Source organism: Pseudophryne corroboree, chromosome 3 (assembly GCF_028390025.1).
Source record: "Pseudophryne corroboree isolate aPseCor3 chromosome 3, aPseCor3.hap2, whole genome shotgun sequence".
Taxonomy (NCBI): Eukaryota; Metazoa; Chordata; class Amphibia; order Anura; family Myobatrachidae; genus Pseudophryne; species Pseudophryne corroboree.
Window position 1 is genome coordinate 467,769,202 of NC_086446.1, and position 21,750 is coordinate 467,790,951.

General features: G+C 44.7%; 1 protein-coding gene across 4 annotated transcripts in view; it reads right to left on the reverse strand.

The window, feature by feature from the left end:
* The window catches only part of TBC1D16 (TBC1 domain family member 16), a 173,291-nt gene extending 151,544 nt beyond the window's left edge, over window positions 1-21,747 (reverse strand). Inside the window, exons 1-2 of one of the 4 annotated variants that reach the window (XM_063960748.1) lie at window positions 21,554-21,746; window positions 15,390-15,521 (exon numbers count right to left, since the gene is read on the reverse strand). The gene's annotated coding sequence lies outside the window, so the exon portion shown is untranslated. Of the gene's footprint in view, window positions 1-15,389; window positions 15,522-21,441; window positions 21,465-21,553 lie in introns of those variants that run through there. The other 3 variants (XM_063960750.1, XM_063960747.1, XM_063960749.1) reach the window with 3 other exon arrangements.
* Window positions 21,748-21,750: the final 3 nt, after the last annotated feature.

Sequence of the window (21,750 nt, forward strand, 5' to 3'; positions counted from 1 at the left end):
AGTGTGGGTGCTTAGTCATGAACTGTGAATAAAATGGCTGCTGAAAAGCTGCAATAGTAGCCATCCTTAGGGATCGGAGTTACAGATGCTATAACCCTTGTGTAAATTGCACAATGATGATGGCTGCAAATGCTGAAACCATCCCCTTTGTGCAAACTCAGTAACACTGCTGTAACTGTGATTTTACACTACACTGCACGCTTATTTTGCACAAATAAAATGCTTCATACTCCACTGTGGAAAGGAAAGCCTGCATTTTTAAGTAATAAATACAAATAAATCCATATTTGCACCTGCTTTCGATTCGCATTTCAGGTACTGCAATCCACTTAGGTATTTCTTATGTGCCCTCTTCAGCCATAAACAGTACTGTTTCCACTGTGTATTGACACCATATGGAGGGGTGTGGCTAAATGATGCAAATACACAATATTTAGCCTTGCCCTCTCCCACAGACCCACAATTAATGGCATTTTTGTGGTGGGCCTAATGACTGATAACTCGGCCCGCCCCCCCCCCCCCGGAATTTTCCGCGTCTCCTGTCCCAGAGAGGAGACATCATAGGTAGGCAACGATGCGCCAGACAGAGGTACATGAAAAACAAAGGGAGGGAGACAGAGCTAAAGAGTTGCGAAACCAAACCACTCGGAATAGGTTGCAAAAATACCAACAAATTTGGGAAGCAATTTGCTGCTCCATTTGCATCACACTCTGAATAAGGCCCTAAACACTTTATAGAAACAACTATAAATCCTGTGACTTTCTCTCAAAACTGCTGTACAGTTTAAAAATGAACCTGTAACCACATCAAACATACATGACCGATTGCATAATCTTGGAATTTTCTGATTACAAATAAACCTAAACATTTACAAAGAAGCAATGTAAATTTTTTACAAGTACACAGAAACATTACCGTGCAGCTGACATGATGTTTGCGTAAACAGTGTGTATTTATACACAATCCACTAGATATGAACTAGGAATGAATCAGTCCGCCACAGAGAACTCTGGCACCAATTCACATTTCCAACATACTCTTCCCACTCTGCAAACAGGGTGCTTATTTCTACTTTGCTAGAAATCTGTCTTGGTTAAACAGGAGTGCCACAAAGTAAAGTAATGGTGAAGAGTCTAGTTTAGTGTATCCTTGTTTGAGGAGATTATATTCTAATATTCTGCAGTACTGCACAAAAGCCTTGGATTAAGCAATGATCCATAGCCAATATTACAATTTTATTTATAAAGGAATATTTACTAATTGGCGACTGTTCAAAGCCTCTCCTTTCCAGTGGTTCTGGTCACTGGATTTTACGGAGAAAGAATATTAAATGCAAAACACTTCTGGTTTTACATTTAACATTATTGCCCTATTAAATACACTCCATAGAGCAGGGGTGAGGAACATCTGGCCCTCGGGCCGTATAAGGCCCACAAAGTCATTTTGCCTGGCATGGCCAGGGTACATGGGAAATCGCAGGCGGTACTAGGAAGGGGACGGCATCCGACGGAGGGGGACGGACGCATGAGGATGTAGGTTACCCCAGCCAAGGCAACCGCGGGTATGGCCTGGCAGCTGAGGAGGACGTGGGTTGGGTGCGTTACGTGGGTGCTCTGTACAGTGTCTGTATGAGTGTGTCCCCCGCATGTCTTCCGAGCTCCTGTTGTTCTGAGACTCATGTGCCCTGCTTTTAGCATACCTGTTCACCGGAGGCTGCTGCCGATCAGAGGAGGTAATGGTGAGATAGTGTGGACCTGGACCTGTGGTGTACCAGGAGTCTGGATGGGAACTGTCCTACAGCGGTGAGTGTCCTGCTGGGGGTATGATGTGTTACTGGCACTATACTGGGGCAATATGTATATCTGGCAGTATACTTGGGATGTTATGTGTAACTGGCACTATACTGGGGCTGTTATGTGTAACTGGCACCAGGGTTGGACTGGCCCTCCTCCTCTAGGTATCAGGTTCCAGATTGTGCACTTGAAATATACATTATACATGTTACTTTATACTGCAGAGGACTATGATATATTCTCTACAGTGCATTGCTGTCATTAATCTGGTACATTATCATGCATGCACTAGCATTATTTACAATATAAATCAAGGAGTCCAGGCCAGGTACTCTCTAATGGTTCGCCAAACCTCTGTAGTGGCTGGCCACACCCCCTTTGGAGGTTGGCCACATCTCTAACCATGGGCCCCTACCACTGCCCCCCCTGGTGGGCCCTTCATGCTCCAGCCCGACACGGACTGGCACTATGCTGGGGGCATGATGTGCATGATGCGTAGGCCTTACTGGGGTAATATGTGTAATCAGCTATTACTGTGGCCATTATGTGTAAGGTACACTAATGTGGACATTATGCGTAAGGCCACACATACTTTTCCATGAGCGTGGTGCGCGCTTTGGGGGGTGGATTCAAAACTGGCCCGCGATTAATGTTCAAAAAATCCAAATTGCCCTTGGCAGAAAAAGGTTCCCCACTCCTGCCATATAGTGTCCCTTAGCAAAGAGTCTAATAAGATATAGACAGTGACATATAGAGAGACAAATGCATTCTGGGGAAAAAAAAATACAATGTTAATGGCATTTTTTACTCACATTAATAATACCCCTTTCACACTGCCAATGCCGGATTCCACCCTGGAATTGGAAACGGGTCCTTCCCGGGTGGGATCCGGCAATGGCAGCTGCTGCAGGCTTCCCCGACCCGGCAATAAGCCGGGCGGGTTGCCATAGCAGCGGGGGGCGGAGCCGGCGCTGGGAGATGAGATCTCCGCGCCGCTTCTACCTGCTGTAGTAAACGGGTCCCGGGACGCATCGACCCGGGAGTCCATTTACGCAGCCACTGACCCGTCCCGGGTTGAATTGCCGGGTCAGGCGACCCGCGGTTTCGGCTATGCCCCTTTCACATTGCACGCCGACACGGCAGTATGCCGGGTCGATACCATGTTATTTGTGCTGTGTGAAAGGGGTATAAATTTAATTTAACAGGACAGGTTCTTAAATGTGCTATTGCCAGGTAATATTTAACACACAAGTAGAATAAAGCGGAAAAAAAACCCCATACTATTCTAAAATGCTGTACTTTAAGTAAATAGCTACTCGCTTAATTAATCATTTATTTTATGTCATCTTACTGACAAATGAGGGGTCTGCTTGAACAAAGTTTGGCGGAGATCTCTTCACCCAAGTTGGATCAGATCACTTCAACTACTTTAGAACTTAAGCTGGGTACACATTATACAATGCTCACTTAAGAAACATCCAATATCATGCATACACACTATACAATTCTGCCTCCCAATCATCATCACTGATTTGTCCCAATGATCAGTAGAAATATATAAAGTAAATTCCAAGTATCATTATATGTCAGCCAACATAGAATTAAACACCTCCACAAGTGTGGCGGTAAAGAGAGTTTGCTGGCCATAGAGTATCAAATAATTTTAAAGACACACACACACACACACACACACACACACACACACACACACACACACTCTGAAATACTGAAGCTTTACATCAACAAGTATAGGAGACCTACACCAAAACAAACATATACCTACACTGACGGACAGAAACAGGTTTTATTTTATTTGCTCATTTACATTTTTTCTACTTAAACCTTTGTCCCATACTGCAATCTGCCTGCCAGGGCTGTAACTAGGGTGGTGCCTTGCACACAGCGCTTCAGTGTAGGGGCGCTGTTGATGGTACTTATCTATTATCTGTTTTAATTACTTTCATTTGTAGCTTCCCTCCTCTTTGAAGTCCGTCATCTCCTGACCTCCCGTGTTTCCTTCCCCCACCCCTTCCGTTCCTAATGCCTGTACAACATTCATGAACTCACCTTGAAGAGCTCTTTGTTATTAAGTCAGTGTCCTTTCAAAATGCTGACATACTTGGAATTCAAACCCATAGCCTGTGGCATTGCAGTCAGACACACTATTCATTGAGCTATCTGACCCTGTACAGAGTGTTAAAGAATTCTAACTATTTGAAGCTCACCTTGTACTTTGCAGCTGAGCAGATCTATGTACTGTGTTGCTGCAAGGGATTGGATGTGTGGCTGCACGCTACATAGATCTGCTTAACTGCAATGCTTCATAGCCAGTAGTTCTTATACAGGATCAAAAGATCAATGAGTAGGGTATTGGAATGGAATGCAACAGGTTATGAGTTTGAATCCTGGGTATAGCAGTGTATTGGAAATAGAAATGTGTTACTTAATAGCACACAAGAGGATTACTGTCCAACTACATTTTCTTGTAATGTTCTATAATAAAGGTGTGTGTATAATAAATATAAATATTAGAGAAATGCTTTGACAATTCTTGAGTATATGATAGGCTGGCACGCTGACATGTTAGATACCATTATAGAATTCTGGTGTATCCATTGGTCATTCGTATTACTGTATATGGTAATAACAGCTACCAACAAGAAATGTATTAAATAGAGATAAATAGGCACTATTCCATTATTTTTGCCTTTGTTTTTTCAAACCCCAAAAATATACCTTAGATTTTATTATTCAACTTGTTACATATACTTTATGAAAGGTTTAGTCTACATAAATTATGTGTGTGATTAACTGTCATTCACTTAACAAAGAACAAAACAATGTAACATTCAGTTAGAGGTCACTGAAATCCAAGCCAAGCCTATGTAAACAGATGCACTAAAAATGGGGATGCACTGAAATGAGTTACAAGCAAACTCTGCCCATCTTACAGGTGGTAGCAGGCTACTCAATATATTCTTGCAAGTGAGACACGTGCCCCAAATTATGAATGGTTTAGTTATTGGTAACTGCAGGATATAATTAATTAAATCCAAAATTCAGGACATCAATCAACATACATTTTTGGGGTTGCATGTAGAGAGTCAACAACAAGTCCTTAGTCTGGCTATTCCCACACCCTGACCAATCCGAGACCTCCAGTGCATTCCCATGGTAGTGGTAGGTAGTGAACCCTCACAACGGCACCCACTGATGTATTTGTGCGTTGTCAATATGGGTTGTTTTTTTGGCAAGATTCCAGGGAAACCTACTTGGAACTAAGAGGACTCTTTCCATATGGATCGGAGTGAATAATAAAGTGGTGATCAAGGGTGTGTTTATTTAATATTTTTTATCCCCACGTTATGCTGGTCATTTATTTATTTAACAAGTGCACTGCAGGAACCCTGCTCTTGTTCCCGCATGCCCAGGGCAGCCTGTTAGATGGGATGGGTATGAGATCCGGACAGTCAGGATGTTGAAGGTCAAAAACAGGATTTTAATACCTACCGGTAAATCCTTTTCTCTGATTCCACAGAGGACACTGGCAGATTACACTGGGGTATTGAGGTGTGGCTAGTGGGAGCTGGCACTTATAAAAATTTAGAAGTGTGAAGCTCCTCCCGGTCAACTACCCATCATCCCCAGTTAGGAAAATGTAGACCAAGAGGAGATGGGAACAAGGAGGAACAAGATATTAGATACAAACACATAACCCAAGAACAGAACAACAGGTCACAACCCAAAAGCTATCTACAAAAGCAGGTGCACAGTGCAGAGGTGGGCGGCCAGTGTCCCCAGTGGAATCAGAGAAAAAGGATTTACCGTTAGGTACCAAAATCCTGTTTTCTCCATCATCCACTAGGGGACACTGGCAGATTACATTGGGAACATCCCAAAGTTTCCCCCCCGAGTGGGGGAGCGCTGAGGAACCTGCAAATCGAGCCGGCCAAAACGAGAGGCTGAAGCTGCGAAAGTGTCAAACCTGTAGAACTTAATAAAGGTATTTGCTGCACGGCAAAGTTGTAATGTGGAAGCACCACGACGCGCCGCAGAGGAAGTTCTGACCGACCTGGTGGAATTAGCCAAAATGGAGACCGGAGGTTGTCTACCATTGTTGAGATACACCTGACAGATAGCCATGCAAATCTAGCGAGCTAAGGTCTGCTTTGAAGCTGGCCAACCCCGTCTGACGACGTCCTACAACACAAACAAAATATCCGACTTTCGCAAAGCAGCTGTCCGATCAACATAGATGCATAAAGCCCTGACAAAATCCAGAGTAGAGCTTTGTCCAGATTCATCTGATAATGTCGATTATCTTACAGGAAAGAAAGCTATACCTTATACACACTTAGAATACACTTTACCATGGAGCCGCTGCGGCCGCTAAACTTAGTACACACGCTACGTACTTTATACACTGTTTGCGTACGGAGTCCCGTATCACTGTACGGACCAATTGTGATTTAACCGCTGGGTTCCGACACCACAGTGGATTATTGCTGAAAGGGGGTTACAATACAAATAATACAATACAATATAACAGAGTAAATGGCTACATTCAATGGTACATACTTGAGTAGATTCGCTTGCGCTTCCCGGCCCGGTCCTCAAATAGATAACTTTGTGAGTCTTGTGATTTACCAGGCCAGAAGCAGGCTCTATTACACACTTCTTCCAAAAGCAATACAATAGATACTGTAATCCCTTTGTCCATTGGACACAGGAATGCACTTAAACAGTACAGGAGAGGTCATAGGTCGGTTTGAATAGGTAGGCGATGTCTTTCCCAACTGCTCTTGTTGGTGGTCTCCTCTGGATTCCCGCCGCATACATAATGTACAGTAAATACAGTTTATATCTATATTCTGCTTCTGCACATAACTATCCGCAGGAACATGTGATCTTCCTCAAACCAACACCGGAATGTTACCCTTAAAATACCCTACAGCTGGATACCAAACACCACCTTATGACCTTGTTCTGTCCCCTCCTATTCTGTAAAGGTGAATCCCTTTGTTCTGAAACCATTTAAACTGTTGTTAATTTCATATGTGGTGCAGGGGGACTATGTGTACTTTGTGCACTATTTGGATTAAATAAGTAATGTGTTTTGATAGCTCTCCATGCGTTCAAACTCTACCGTAAATACCCATACCATGCGCTGATGCGCACGGCCGCGGGAGCGACCATACGCAAATTGCGGATATGTGCACGCACGGCAGAACAAGTACACGCGCAGAGGCCATCTGTGTGTGGTTTGTACGTGATGTGTGTACTGCAATATTTTTCGACTTTGACACATCCCGGAACGCCGGGACCACAATAGGCTGATTAATACAGAAAGCTGACACCACCTTTGGGAGGAAAGTGGATTGGGTATGAAGTTCAGCCCTGTCCTCATGGAAAACGAGGTAAGGAGGCTTTCATGAAAGCGCTCCTAATTCTGACACTCTGCGAGCGGAAGCCAGTGCTACCAGGAGAGCCATCTTCGAAGTAAGGTATTTAATATCCACTTCTTCCAGCGGATTGAACAGTGAAGACTGAAGAAAGAGCAGAACTAAGTTTAGGTCCCAAGGAGCCGTAGGTGGGACAAACGGTGGTTGAATCCTGAGTGCTCCCTGAAGGAATGTTTGGACTTCAGGTAATAAAGCCAGTCTACGGTGAAAAAAGATTGAAAGGGCAGAGATCTGTACCTTTAAGGATTCGAGGTAGAGACCGATGTCCAAACCCTTCTGGAGGAATAGTAAAAGTTGGGAAGACTAAACCGCCTGGAAGGAAAATCAAGGCCTTCGCACCATGAAACTTAGGACTTACAGATGCAGTGATAACGGGCAGCCATAACAGGTTTCCTGGCACGTAACATAGTAGGAATGACTGATTCCGGTATATCTCTGCTCCTCAAGATAGCGGCTTCAACAGCCACCCCGTTAAACGCAGCCGTGCTAGATAAGGGTGCTGAAATGCACCCTGCTGCAGAAGAATCGGATGGAGTGGAAGCATCTAAGGAGAGTCTGCCAGTAGTAGTTGAAGATCCAAGAACAAACTTCTGTGAGGCCAATCAGGCGCTACCAGAATGACCCTGACTGACTCTAGCTTTATTCGTTTTATCACTCGAGGTAGAAGTGGAAACAGAGGAAATATGTATACCAGATCGTAAGGCCAAGGAACCGTGAGAGCGTCCACTGCCCCTGCCGCAGGGTCTCTTGTCCTTGACACGTACCTCGAAAGTTGGTAATTTAGTCGCGATGTCATGAGGTCTATCTGAGGGCGTCCTAACCTTTGAATAAGGGCTTGGAAAACCTCTGGATGTAGCGCCCATTCTCCCGGATTAAGATCCTGCTGGCTGAGATAATCCGCCTAATTGTCAACTCCTGGGATGAACACCGCGGAAAGTATCACGTGTTGCCTTTCGGTCCGTAAGAGAATTTGAGATACCTCTCGCATCGCCACGCGACTTTGAGTACCGCCCTGTCTGTTGATGTATGCGACCGCCATCGCATTGTCTGATTGTACTTGAACTGGCTGAAAACGAAGTAGGTAAGCTGCTTCCAGGAGAGCGTTGTAAATTGCTCTGAGTTCCAGTACATTTATGGGCAACTTGCATTCCTGAGCTGACCATCTGCCCTAGTAGCGAGACTTCAGTACCCCTGCCCCCCAACCTCAGACTCGCATCGGCTGTTAGAATGATCCAGTTCCAAACTCTGAATCTTTGACCTGCAAGTAGGTTGTTGATCTGAAGCCACCAGAGCAGTGATAACCTGGTCCGAGCAGATAACTGGACAGGACTATAGGAACATGTACCTGTAGGTAAGCATCCTGTATGTCCAGGGATACCATAAAATCCCCTGGTCCCATAGCCAAAATGATGGAACGTAAGGTCTCCATATGAAACGGAGGTACCCAAATGTACTTGTTCAGCATTTTTAGATTGAGTATGGGCCGGAACGACTCGTTCGGCTTCTGGACCTGAAGTAGAAACCCTGTCGTTGTTGTGTAGGAGGAACCGGAATGATTACTCCTGACTGAAGCAATTTCTGAACTGTCTCTTGCAAAGCCCTGGCCTTCGTCTCTACCAAAGACAGGCTGGTACAAAAAAACCTTTGAGGAGGGTTTTTCCCGAAAGCAAACGCATAACCGTGAGATACCGCTTCGTGCACCCAGGCATCCGTGGTAGACTGCTGCCAGATTTGTGCAAAATGAAGAAGTCGGTCCCCCAGGTGGAGGCCCGCACCATCAGCTGATGGCTTATCTTCTGTTTTAGAAGCCGGTCCTCTAGTTGCCAATTGCTTTTTAGTCTTACCAGACCTGATATACTGGGACTGTTTGCTATCACCCCTTTCATTTTGCTTTTCCTTGAGACCGAAAGGGATGAAAAGCTGGAATTTTAGGCTTTCTTGGGAGTCTGCTTCTGACTCCAAAATACTGGTTAACTCTTTACCAAAGAGAATGTCTCCAGTAAAAGGTAACGACTCCGAAACTTTTTTGGATTCTGAATCAGCTTTCTAGGTGCGTAGCCAAACTGCTCGGCGAGCGGCTACTGTTGAAGCTGATGCTTGAGAGGCAATAGTACCCATATCTAAGGCTGCTTCTTACAAGAATATTGCAGCCTGTTTGATATGTGCAACATGGGATTTTTGCTCTCTAGATGTCACTGAAATTTCCTATTCCAATGCATCCGCCCAGGCAGCCACTGCTTTAACCATCCAGGCTGAGGCCATGGCTGGTCTAATGATTGCCATAGACAGGGAAGAAATATGTTTTTTTTAGCAAACCCTCTACTCTCCTACCCGTGACAACATTGAAAGAAGTTGAAGGCAGAGGTAATGTAGCTTTTTGCACTAAGCGAATCACATGCGTATCTACTTTAGGGGCTACCTCCTTCTTTAAACAGTCCCCAGTTGGAAAAGGATAATTGGAATTCCATTTCCTAGGAATTCTTAATTTCTTACTGTGCGTAGCCCAAGCCTCTTCCATAATTTCCGTCAGCTGTTCTGATCCAGGAAACTTTGTATTTAAACATCCCAAAACAGTTAAGACTGATGCCTTGGATTTTAACACAGGCTCTGCTGATTCTTCTCAGGATAAAATGGATTTCATTGCAGTAATCAACTCAGATATGTGCTAAGTACTGTAACCCTTACCTTCTCCTAACATTAACCCCTACCTCCAGCAGCCCAACTCTAACCCACTCCTCCAGCAGCCCAAACCTATCCCTCTCCTCCTGCAACCTATCCCTAACCCCCACCCTAATCCTTAGGCGGATTGTGTTGGGATTCTGACATTAGGGATGCTGCTATTGGTATTGTGACCATTAGTATCCTGACTGTTGGGATGCTGACTACATCCTGTTTAAATAGGGGATGACAGGGCTATCTGGGACCTGAACATCTCAATATATTGTAAATTGTATGCACTATTTTATAAAAGTTATAAATTACCTTTGAGTCGCTCTTTAGACAGGAGAGTAACACGAACCATACATCAGTTTTTCTGCCTCAGTTCATATGCACCGGATTATTTTAAACACACTTTATATAACCAATAGCTGTTCTACCCGTTCTTCACACGGGGGTTTCTGATTTTCACAGTTGTAAATATAAATGAGTGTAAAATATTTGGTAAATCTACAGAGATGTAAATTTGAGACATCTTAATGTAAGTAAATATTAATCCATGATTCTTGGTGTTACCCGAGGAGCACCCGTAGCAGATACGGTAAAAAAAGTGACAGGATCATTTTTGTAATTTATTTTGATCCCATCTAAAGAAACTGGGAGCTACTAAATAGTTTTGCACGACCACCCCAAGGCTTCACTTATCATGGATTTCTCATCGCACCCTCCTGAAGTAGGGTTACGGAAACAGCCGATAGTGTTATGTGCACCGTAAATGCAGCAACCACGGCACTTGGCACAGGATACTGCTTAAAGCGGCTAAACCCATGTATTAGGGTGCGAAAAAGGGGCTGTAGTGGTAATTTCCTCCCAAGCCTTCCACAAACATTTGAGATGCACCAATGTACTGGGTCATAGGGTGCAGTGTGGCCACCATCTAGGGTTACCATGGGCAGTGTCAAGACAAAGGGGTAGATGTATTAACCTGGAGAAGGCATAAGGAAGTGATAAATGCAAGGATGATAAACGCACCAGCCAATCAGCTCCAATATGTAAATTAACAGTTAGGAGCTGGTGCGTTTATAACCTTGCATTTATCACTGGTTTATCACTTCCTTATGCCTTCCCCAGGATAATACATCTGCCCCAAAGTCCGGGTTGCTTTAACTCCTCCCTCCGTACAGCCCTTCTCTACCCACCTCCAGGACCCTCCTCACCTATGCACCTAACTCCAGCCCCTACAATGTGTGGCTAGTTACTGTGGGCTGGCCCCTACTCTGAGACTAGCCCTGTGCCCTTCTCACCTGCCATTTCATATGTTCCCCCCCTCTTCCCCCTCAGCTCCCACTTTGTCCTTGCTCTCCAACTGCCCTTGGAATCAAACGACCCTCCCCATTTCCCACCAGCTGTACCATGAAAGAGGGATGAGCTCATTACACTCCATGCACAGCCTCAACCAGGGTGTGAGCTATTGGAAACAGTCTCTTCATCATTTACATGAAGGAATGTCACTCACATGTTACAGGGACATATTTATTATACACAATTGTGAGACATCCCCCGAAAATGTCACGATCCCCTGAAAGTATTACAGCGGTTCCGCAGCAGATTTCAAAGATATTTGCTGAGCTTTCCCTGTTTCCGATAATAGTGATGGCGTTATCCATTGTAGCCTATGGGCTACATACCACATAATTTACCGGAACAGCCACTGACACATGCACTGTCTAATGACGGCACATGCAAAGTAGGTCCACAGCATAAAGTAAAGCAATCACTTTACTATAAACATTGCAGGGATGGGCTGCTGTCGGAGCACCTGTCCCTGGATGTGATTTTTAATACATACGGTCGGAAATGAATTTCATATTGCTCGAATAGCCCCTACTAAGAAATTCTATTTATCATGTCTAAAACTCAATAAATAAAAAATGGGCCCGTTATTGTTCTATTTTTATACTAACACACTATTATCTGCATTCCCCATTGTGTCCTCTATGCTGTTTTTAACTTTAGATAGATAAATATATACCTACCGCTGTTATGAGATAGATGGTGTGTCTGGTAATTCCAGCTGCCCTTCAGGGGAGACGTTTCAGCGATTTAGGGGCACCAAAATGAAATTATATCTTGGTCCTCCCAACCTAAAAACGTTATGGTGCCCCTGTCTGAAGTATTTATCTAGCACAACCTATAAGTAACACACTGAATATACCATGGTAACTCTGGAACATGCACTTACATTGAGCAGCTTGTTGTTTTGTTTCCCACTAAGTACTAGACTGTCATGCCTGATTTTTATTACACACATAAACCAACTGTTATATTCCCCAGCACTTCCGATGAGGCAAATGCTACCGCACTTCAGATTTTTTCTTTTTACATTTATCTAGTACAGAGGCGTTGAACTTTAAGACTCCAAAATCATAGTTCAAGTCACTGAGGCTCTTTAACCCCTCTCAAGAACATGAACAACAAATACCAGGATTTTTTTTTTGTAAGTTTCAACTTATTTAGTAGTGTGCCATGTCCAGCACGTTTAGAAGCAGATTCACATTATTTAATTAAACAGTGCCAAAAGTGGCTTCAGATTGCCGCGTTGCCGTCGAACCGTTGAAAGGTGTGTAAGGGGTAAGGAGGGAGGTCTGAGCAAGTAGAGAGGTAGCATGGGCACGAAAGCGGGCATATAGGGAGGTCTGAGGGAATATGAGGAGGTCTGAAGGGGGGAGGCTGATGGTGGGGAGGTCTGATGGGAATGTAAGAGGCAGGGTGTGGATCATTAGATCGACAGTGTCTAGGTCGACAGGGTTTCTAGGTCGACATGTTCTAGGTCAACAGGTCGACATGAGTTTTTCATGTTTTTTTGGTGTCGTTTTCTCCGTGCAGTGACCGGGAAGCCCAATTGGTGCACCGTGTCAACTGGCTGCTTCGGGCAAGGCGCCTTGCTCCGCTACCGCTGCGCTCGGCACAGGTTACTATTCCCAATCGTAGTTCACGAGGATTGTTAAGTATGAAAAAGTTTTAAAAAAAGAAAACAAATGTGAAAAACTCATGTTGACCTAAAACATGTCGACCTTGAAAACATGTCGATCTATAGTGGTCGATCTAGAAACTGTCGATCTTCAGACCGGATCCCAAGTGGCATAGGGGAGTTCGGCTAGCCACTCCTGTTCTAAAGCAAGGCATGTAATCTACTTAAAACAAACCACTTTGGCGATCAGTGACTCCCTTTTCTTTTCACTATTTCAATTTCAAATGTTCTGTAATTGCTTGCTGCTTTTTTTTTGTGATTTATACTCTTACCAATTGATTTTTTATTTAGACTTATGCTGCAATCTGCATAAATGATTAAAAAACCCAAACAACAACAAAACAGTGCCTAGCTGTAACATACAAGATAAGTTGGGGTTGGTTAATAATTGGCAAATTATCTTCCTGTCTCACAATTCTCCTTCAGAGCAATCACGTGCTGGAGGAAACAGCAGTTTCCTTTTCTTTTAGTAATTCTTTTCTTTGCCAGTGGATGCCTTAACGCCAGTGAATCATAAAACTCGTTAGCTATTCCGACAGCATAAAAAAAAAAAATAAATAGATAAACTTATTTAGAGACCAAATCAAATATTTTCATTGTACACCTGCAGGTTCCATTCAATTATGTAACAACTGATTGCTTCAGGGTTTGTGAAAGCGCATCTTAGCAAAATTAATAAATGTGTACTTACTCAATTATTGACATATTTTGAGTTTAAAATTGACAAAAGAAAATCTGTTTTAATTCCATTATGTAGTAGCAGATCATTTGCATCATTGCCCCATCTCTTGGCTGTGAGGACCACTAATACCCTATTATATTTATAAATATTTGCTCAGTACACAACTGGAAGACACATCAAACAGCAATGCATATGCCACCTAACAAAAAACAAAACTTGTGACAACATAACCTCCAATGAGTATTTCACACATTAGTGTTACAGATTAGCACAATAAACCAAGGGGGTCTTCAGGTCACATCGCCAATTGCATATTGATGTGACCACAATAACCCCATCAGCGGTGCTAGAGCACACACACAAGTCACGTCCTGCGCATGCGCTAGCAACCAATGCGATCTGATCACATTGGCTGCGAACCCCTCTGCGCATTCGCAGGGCTGGCGGCGCGGGCAAAATGGGGGCGGGGCAGATGCATTTTCGGCTCTGATCAAGAAAATGGCGGAAGACTGCCTGCATACGCCGCCTAGCTTCACCTGCAGGGGGTCGTCCACAGTTGCTGCCACTGGGCAGGCCATTTAGCATCCTGGGCGGCCTTGCCCTGCGATGGGCGGCCCCCAGCATGCAATAGAAAAGAAAGCAGAAACTGCAATCCTTACTTAACTCCCAAAAGGTTAATTTTTACGGTAGTTATTAAAACAAAACATTTGATAAATATACGTTAAACAACAGACTAAAGAGAATATTACTTATATTTATATATCTACTAGTTAAAGCATGTCAAAATGATATACACCAGAACCGGATTATAGAGGTGGAGGGGCGGTCGCTACTCACACAGGATCTGCAGGGTTTCTGGAAGACCTGTTGCTGGGCATGCAGAGCAGGTGTGTGTGTCTGTGTAGCCTTAGCCTTTTATATATACACGGTCGAGTCAATTATGACCACCTCCTACATTTGATGTCGGCAGTGCTTAGCCTATGAAGTAAGTCATATGTCGTGTATAAGGTGCGCGTTAGGCTGTCTGCACACATATCACTCATTGCTGTCATGGGTAAAATGGGCAATTCATCAAAGTTGCAAAATTTTTATTTCGGGCTAAGGGTAACAGTATTTCTGAAACAGCGCAGTCTGTGAACTGTTGGCGTGCTGCTATGGTGAAGGTGTATCGTGACTGGACAAATGGCACCATTGCGAATAACCTATGTGGAAACTGCGGAGCACCACGTGCCATTGATTTGAGAGGTGAATGTCGGCTACGAAGGTGCGTGAGGGTCAACCAAAAGGGTACAGTGGAGCAACTCACCATCAAAATGAGCCTGGGTGCTACCAGACGTGTGTCTAAAACAGTTCAGCCCATCTAGTTACTGTCCGTGCTGCACACGGCAGTTACTCTGGCTATTAGCTGGTGGTCATAATCATGTGACTCAACCGTGTATAGATGCTGTATATCTGTAATGGACAGGCTATAATGATGCTGCATTATATACACCAGTACTGGTATGTGTAAGCTCATCAGTCCCCACAGAGCTCCAGGACAGTCTGGGGGTAGAGGACACTAGTAGACACCAGCAGCTGTCCAGAGGGGTCTGGGAATGGCCTGTATGGTGTGTGGGAGGGGCGAGCACAAGACCTTGCCCTTTCACCAGCACGCATTATATATAAAGCAGCTGAGCCGGTTATCTGCCTCCTCACCTGCAGCCTCAGCACCGACCCCTCCTCCTCCCGGTCAACGCACTGCTCACCCCACTCAGTGTCTCACCCCTTCCTGCCGGACTGATTCACTTTCTCCCTCCGCTGGTAAGTGCCACACGTCTCTGGTGCCTCAGCTGCAGGACTGTCTGGTGGTTCCTGCATCCATTTCCTTGTTACTGCTGCAACTTGTTGCCGAGTTCTGGGATGGCAAGTAACCTGGGGTTACAGCAAAGTATATGGAGGAGGGGGAGCAGAGTATGCTACATACAGTGGGAGCAGTATATGGAGGAGGGGGTGCCCTGTATATAGGGGGCACTATATGGAGGTGTATGGGATGCAGTGTGTATATATGGGAAGTATATAGTGGGGGTTGCAGTGTATATAGGGGCAGTATATGGTGGGGGTACAGTGTACATAGGGGTATGTTAGTGTTCACTGTAAGGGACGGGCAGGGCAGGACGCGGATTCGTGAGGGGCACAAGCGCGCGGCAAAGCCGCGCATGTGCGCCAAAAGGGGGAGTGGCCATGCGAATAGGGGCGTGGCCACTTGCACGTAATGCAAGTGGGCGGTTCAGTTCACAGACAGGGGCGTGGACGGCCGGCGTCGTCACTGCTGGGGGCGTGCCCAGCACCTACGGAGGTGCTGGGCTTCCCCCAAGCTCTCTGACAGCGTGAATGGATGCCGCGCGCATGCGCGTGGCATCTTTACACGCTGAGAGGGCAGAAAGCAGGCGGCTGTTTTAGCAGGGCACCGCAGAAAGGGCAGGGCGGGTTTTGCCCTTAAAAAAAAAAAACGGGCAGAGCGCGGCGCCCTGCTAAAACAGCCTAGGGTGAACACTATATGTGAGTGTGTCCTGAATGGAGCTCCGTTGGGCGGCCTCCAGTATCTGCTGGCGGCACCACAGAGATGAGGATATGTAATACTATATTGAAAAAATCTGCATCTCTCTCGCCAATGTCCCTACTCCACCTCTCTCTCCCCAGTCCCTATCTGCCCCCAACCCCACCTCTCTCCCCAGTGCCTATCTAACCCAATATGCAGCAAGTGTGAAACAGTCAGATCAGTAAGGTTAGAAGGCTGCCTGTATCATCTCCCTGCAGTATCACTTTTAGCAATAGGATTAAGATGTCAACTACTTTACGGTTTTTCAATTAAGGCAAAATAAAACATCTGTAGGCAGCAACAGATCAGAGGCGATCGGTGGTCAAACTAGAAATGGTTCAAGTAGAACCAAATGGAATAAAAAGAAAATGTTAAAAAAAAAAAAGTGTGAATGGTTTTTTAATTTTACTTCTGTGCAGAGCACTTTTACTCAGTTCATATTTTCTTCTTTTTGTACAGGGTTTATACTTCATTTCTACTTTATTTTTCACATAACACAAAAAGTGAATCTTTGGACGAGTTTAATTAAACAGTATAGGGACCTAGAACAGTTATGGTTTGTACAGTTTATGGAAGTGCTTCTCAAATCCAGTACTCAGTGCATGTTTTCCACATCTCTTTGCTGAAGCCAGGTGTATTCATTGATCCACAGGTGGTTCTAATTATTTTACCTCTGATTCTGTGAGGAGACCTGGAAAACATGAAGTTAGCATGTCCTCAGGACTGCATTTGAGAAACACTGGTTTATAAATGGTGTCTGGCTTACAGTATATATGCTTAGAAAGATGTTGTCCAACCTGATAAACCTTACCATCTGGTCTGACTGCTCTGCTGCAAGCCTGGGTTCCTTGTTATAACATATGCTTCACCTATTTAAACATCCACCTTTCACGGCTGAAGAGCGTTCACTGCTAAGTGGTTGAGAATCAGATATGGTTGGAGGTGCTATCGATGTGGCTTATATGGAAGCAGCAGCAGTAGCACTAATATGTAAATGCAGCATGAGGCATTTTATATAAGTAGACCCCTCCTGCATGCATTACTGATCCGTGCTTCGTCCTAGGAAACAGCATCTGATCACCTGTGGTACCATCGGCCAGCTACATGACCCATGGGATCTCGCAAGCCGGCTACCGCAGATCCAACAAAACGGCCAAGAAATCTTTGTCTTCCAGCGGAGATCCTGGTCTTGTCACTGCGCCTCCGTTCTGAGGAACAGTGGCCATTGTGCCCCCCTTAATGCCAGTAGACTGTTAATCACTGACAGTTTGCTGCCAATCTGCGTCCGATATCGCAGGACCATACTACATATGCACAGTACAGGTCCGGCACATGCGCTGCAAATCCAACAGGACCTGACTCAGGCCCAGGGTGCTCACTGACGAGAATGACATGGCAAACCAGGAACATATGCGACCCGGGACCTGTTCACTACATATGGAGAGACGGCGCGGGGATGAGCTCATCTCCCAGCATAAGCTCCGCCCCCTGCCACTATGGCAACCAACCCGGCAAATTGCCGGGTCGGGAAGCCTGCCGTTAGGGTCCAATGCCGGATCCCACCTGGGAAGAACCCAGTTTCTAATTTCCAGGTGGGATCCAGCATTGGAGATGGGAGAGGGGTATAGATGCACAGCAGGGGTTGGTTAAGGGGGGGGGGGCGAGCACAACGAAGCCGGTGGAATGTTGCACTCGTCAGAGGTTCTATTTCCACTCTATGAGTGTCATGGACACCCATGAGTGGGAATAGTCCGTTAGTCAGCATGCCGACTGTCGGGATTGTGAGGGGGCGGGATTCTGGCGTAGGTATTGTGTCGCATTATTAGAACTACTGTACTTGGAATTCTAGGTTGAGTCCAGAACTAGGGTATTGTGAGTAAAGCCCAAGTAAGACAAGAAGGTCCTTGCACAGGATTAATTACGTCATATTTCAATTAACGTGATTTATAATATGTTTATACAATTATGGGCAGGTGGGGGAAGACTGCCCATCCTCTCCTCTACTGTACAGTGTCAGTGCAGTGACTAATGCTGCTTCCAGACATGTGACCCGAGATTTGGCCGGGTCCAGCAGCCGGCAAAGTCCTGGGTTGTTTCCTTTCACACATGCAGAAATCCCAGGTTGATGCACAGTCACATGTAAAAACCCGGGAATTTAGCTGTATGTATGAAAAGGGTATAAGAGAACACAAAGCTCAATAGGATGACTGGGAGAATGGACAGGGTCTGGGGATGTGGTCAGATGTCGCCCTTTTGTTTATTTTGCAAAAACATAGGTTCCGCGAAAAGTCGCAAACCTATGCATTTTCGCAATCGCAGATAAAAGGGCTGTTTATTACAGATTTGGTTTCACCTGCCTGAGGCAGGTGAAAGAAAATCCCTGATAAGTGCCAACATTGAGGCTAATTGGATAGCCCCAGGCAAGGTAATTAGCTACGGTAATTTACTGCAGCTAATATGATACCACCCATAAAATTGGAAAGGTGTAAAAACAGTCCGTCTCAAGTGCTTAATTTGTGTTTATAGTAACTTGACTATTATTGCATCTTTTATTAACAAATTTGCGATTAATAAAATATTTAATTTCAATTTTATGGTGGTTTGAAGTATTCTATAATACCCTGTCTCATTAGTGCTCCATAGCCAGAGATAAGAGGAGAGGAGAGTGGGCACTCTGAGGAGATGGAACAGAGGTTAAACGCCATCTAACACCGGCTTTAAATGCAGGAGGAATACATTTTCCATTGTGCGTCAAGCAGGGGACCTTTCCAATTTGATATACATGGAGGTATGATTATTAAGGGGTTATCCAGAGAAGAAATGCCTTTAAATTATAGATTTTATATGATGATCATTCCGTTTCCATGAGATTAAATTGCAGAAAAATGGTAACATATGAAGTTAAACTAAAACTTTGCTCCCTGCGAGTAGGACAGTAAGAACTCCTTAATATTGTGATTGTCTCATCATTTTAATGCATACAGGAGATGACGGATAGGGCCACTGTATAATGCAGAGAACAAGGCAGTGTGCAAGACCGTGTCGACTTTCAGCCTCTGATTGTGAAATCCGTCTTTGCAGCAGGATCTGCGGTTTCCTCCCATGTGGCTATCACATGTTGTATTTCTCTGGCTGTATCCCAGATGCATCTTACTACAAACCCAGTGCGAGATAACGGACAGAGATGGGGGAGGATCAGTCATAAGACCCTCACAATAGAATAACTTGATCTTTGCAAAACTAAATAAAGATCCTAGCAGCTATAAGCATGAAAGATCAAAACTTGCCAAAAGGATCACTAATATTATTATATTTTAAATATAGTACCAAAATATCCCACAGCATATTAGATAGAGGAGACAGCAAAAGTATCTTACTCAAATAGAAATCAATAATGAGGACCATCTACTGTGTATGCCATCTTCTCATTCACACAGATGTGTGACTGGGGCTGCACCCTTAAATGTATTCATCAATATAGGAGCTAAAAAATCCCATTGTTTATTATGGCGAGTGCAGAGCCCCTGGAATTTTTATTTAAACAATGCGGTTACATCTAGGAGTGCCGAGTGTAGTGGATCAATGATTATCTATCTATCTCCAGAGGTAGAATGAAGGGTGTTTATACAAAAGACACTTTATAAACCTATTGGAACAGTGAGTACTGTAGTTAACAAAAGCTATCTTTCAGCTAAAGACATGATTACAGCTTTATATGTAAAAGGGTATTTATATAGTGCACTGTGTATAAATGCTTATAAATCAGGAGGACATTGTATTTATACTTTGGGGCACACATGGAGACTATTCACAATACAACTTTGCTAATGATGTAATATTTTGCCTTTGAAATAGTCCATCCACCAAATATAAAATACCCCTTTCAAACATAAACCAAAACCCCCGACCCAGGTCCTGCTTATGTCTGAAAGGAATGACCCAGGTTGACCGTCCCGTGTCAGTGCCCCTTCAATCTACCAGTGTTATTCCAGGACATGCAACCCAGGTTGTGTCATGGCTAAAATAAATTAATTGGCAGGGGACAGTGGGGTCTATTCATGAAGCAGTAAAAAGTGTGGAGAAGTTGCCTATGACAACCAATCAGCTGCTACGTATAATTTTATAGAATGCATTTTATAAATGTTACCTCAACACTGATTGGTTGCCATGGGCAACTTCTCTACTGACTCACTTCTCCACTGCTTCATGAAAAGACCCCAGTAGTGCATGGAGAGGACATTATCTCCAAGTGCCCACTGTAAGGCGGAAGACCTGTGTCCAGTGTGAAGGGTGATGATTCGAGAATAATCAGGGTCGTCATCACCGATGTGTGAACAAGGATAAGTATAGAAACCTCCGGATTCTACCTATGCTTAGTGTCCTAGGTCTGTGACCGGTTAAAGCCAGGGTTATATAGCATAGATAGACTTGCCTGCACAGTCTATCTAGCCTTGCAATACCGACCCAGCGGGACCGCGCATCAGGATCGAATCACATGGTGAGATTCGGGCTAACAGGGACTAGGTCGGTATCGGAAGCACATACTGACTTTTGCGATATTGGCTAAGTGTCAATTTTGACTATCTTTTCTACGATAGTCAAAACTGACTTGCCTGCACAGTCTATCTAGGCTTGCGATGCCGACCACGAGGAACCGCGCATTGGGATCGCAAGGTGACTTTCACCTTGCGATCTGCACTAACTTTTCTTACGATTTTGACTATATAGTCAAAATTATTAGAAAAAATCTCACTGTGTGTACACACCGAGTCTGAAAGGGGTATTATATAGGCCAAAAAGTTACAGTAGATTGCATGTACCACACTGGCAGAGCAGAAAAAGGGGAATTATACTGTGCAACTGCTCCACACTAAAATACAGGTAAATCCTTAATACCTGCTGTCAGCATCCTTTAAAATCAAAGTCAGTTGGAAACTCTGGGAGATGGATGTGACGCCTGTTATTTGTTTCATTGTAAAATTTGAAACTAGTTACAAATTACAGCTAGAACAGGGGCAAAAGGTTCAGAGACAGATTCAGTTCAAACAAAATAAAAAGCAGCGCATGCTGCTGACACCAGCGCTAATGTGCACACAGCAGCAGCAGCAGCAGCCAGGTGACCCCTCACTTTCCATGATAATACTCCTCACAGACGGAGGCAGGGAGTCTCCCGGGGTACAGCCTGCAGGCATCGCGTATATAATGTATGGGGGCAGATGTCACAGGAAGCACTTACATATGTAACATATCCGTGTGGATGGCACCCAGACACCTTGTATCAATCAGTCACCCATGCTGCCCTGTATGTGTGGTGTCCCTGTGACCCCTCTCCATATGCTTTGTCCTACCTGCCCGCCACGCCGCTCTGCCCGATCACTGCCCGGAGCCCGCACCCTGCTGCCAGAAGTGGGACACGCAGCTCACTGCCCCGTCCGGCCTGATGATCCACTGGCAGCAGCACACACTGAGCGGGCGGGGCGGATCCGGGTAACTCCTTCGCTGCCAGACTCTACAAGAGGAGGATGCATTATACTGAGAGCTGCTG